The sequence below is a fragment of the Pteropus alecto genome, unplaced genomic scaffold, assembly GCF_000325575.1.
Source record: "Pteropus alecto unplaced genomic scaffold, ASM32557v1 scaffold461, whole genome shotgun sequence".
NCBI lineage: Eukaryota > Metazoa > Chordata > Mammalia > Chiroptera > Pteropodidae > Pteropus > Pteropus alecto.
Window position 1 is genome coordinate 3,813,683 of NW_006431079.1, and position 1,843 is coordinate 3,815,525.

At 44.1% G+C, this 1,843-nt stretch overlaps 1 protein-coding gene across 1 annotated transcript in view; it reads left to right on the forward strand.

Moving 5' to 3' along the window:
- TEAD1 (TEA domain transcription factor 1) overlaps positions 1 to 1,843 on the forward strand; it is a 252,398-nt gene that overhangs the window by 23,313 nt on the left and 227,242 nt on the right. The gene's annotated exons all lie outside the window — the stretch shown is intronic.

Sequence of the window (1,843 nt, forward strand, 5' to 3'; positions counted from 1 at the left end):
TTAGGTTATTGGGAGTGGATTTCTTTTAACTGAAACCAAATTGTTTCTGGCCAGCTAGTGTGCTAGGAAGTATGCCCTGTGTGGTGTTCTGGAGAGGCCCCACTCACCAAAGACCGCTAGCTCAGTACCGTAGCCCCTGGCATCTGCTTGGTCTGCATGCAGGGCTACTGTCCTGCACCCTGTTCTCCAGAATGGATTCAGTCCAAGAGAGCATCACATGGATGTTTAGCTAACTGGGCAGTAACAACAAGGGTTACCCCTTAACCTGTGTCTCAGACTGTAATCTTTCAAGGCCTGACAGGTCTTTCAGTTGCCTGGGGTGCCTTGTGGATTTAGGTTATGTGGTGCTTGGTTCCAAAGTGGCAGGTGAAGAATTTTCCCAGTCATACCCTGGGGTACTGAGGAGTTCTGGTTGGCAAAAAGAGTGAAGCCGTGTGTCATTTGACCTGAGTGTCCTTCCTGGTGGCCCCACTCCTCACTTCTTCTCCTTCCATCTCTGAGCAACGTGGAAGGCCCCCAGTGGCCCTGGGCAGAGACTTCCCAGTGATAAATCCAGTGTGTATGTTCTGCTGTGCTTCAAGCTTCCTCTGTTAGGGAATCTGCCAAATTAGTGGATTTTATTAGCAAATGGGTTAAATATCAAAGGCGTCTCTTGAAGGCACCAATAAGATGTGTGCCTGTGGGAATGATGTTGAAAACAAAGTGCCTACTTCCTCCACTATTCCCCAGATTGGGAGGGTCAGGGAGTGTGATGGCGTAAATGAGCAGGGAGGAAAATTTAGGTGAGACTTAACATTTAGAAATAACAGTAGAAGTTGTTTAAGAGGATAGAATTTGTTCTGGAAAGCGCTTACCATTACTTGAGCAGATGTAATTCAATATTTGTTTGTTGGTGTCTTTTACAAATTTGAGACCTTTTTTCCTTAGGGTTGATATGAAATTTTATGTTCTACCTGTTATGTTCATAAAGTTTAGTTTGCATATTTAGAAAGTGGAAACTGGAGAATTTTTTTTTTCTTTAAATTGAGAGGGGTTGGGAAAAATGGACAATGTAGAAAGTTATTGGGATGTGGATGTGAGGGTTTCAGACTTACATAAGTGTGTTCTTAGACGTTGCGTATCAAGTAAAAAATAATGTTTCTGGGATGCTTTACAGCTTACATAGTTCTTTCAATAGGTTGACTTGTTTATTTCGTACAACTTGGTTTTTGTAAATGAGGAAGTGGAGTCTAAGAGATTAGGAGACTTGCTTAGGATCACATAGCTAGTCTAGTAGTGGTTAAACAGTGACCCAGCCACTGAGCCGTCATGGGATGCCAGTTGACCATGCTGCTGGCTCTCCTTTGCTGTGCTCACTCCCTTTTGTCAGCCTTTGTTGTGGGAGGAGACTTTGTTAGGAAAAGGCTGCAGACAGGTGGAGTGGGGATGGGAGGGAGGGCAGGTGGGGTCTGGAGATGGGAAAGGAATGGTTTAACTGCCAGTTCAGACAGGTCTCTCTGTAGTACTCAGAGCACAGAAAGAGCAGGAAGGTCTCGGATGATCTCGTCCACTGGATTTCAAACCAGGCTGAATATCTTTGTCACCCAGGGAGGGCTTTTTTTTTTTTTTTTTCTCCTTAAATATCAGTCATGGGATCAGTCTCATGACTCTCAGTGTATTCAGTTGAAATATGAAATCTGAGCATTTTAGAAGATCCCAGGTGATTCTCAGGAAATATCTGAGTCTTACGCAGTTCTAGCCACACGTCTCTTTAACTAGAAAACTTCTATAAAATCTAGTCACATGACATCTCCCCAGAGCTTGTTAGAAATACAGAATCTGAGACTCCCCCCAACCCGCACTC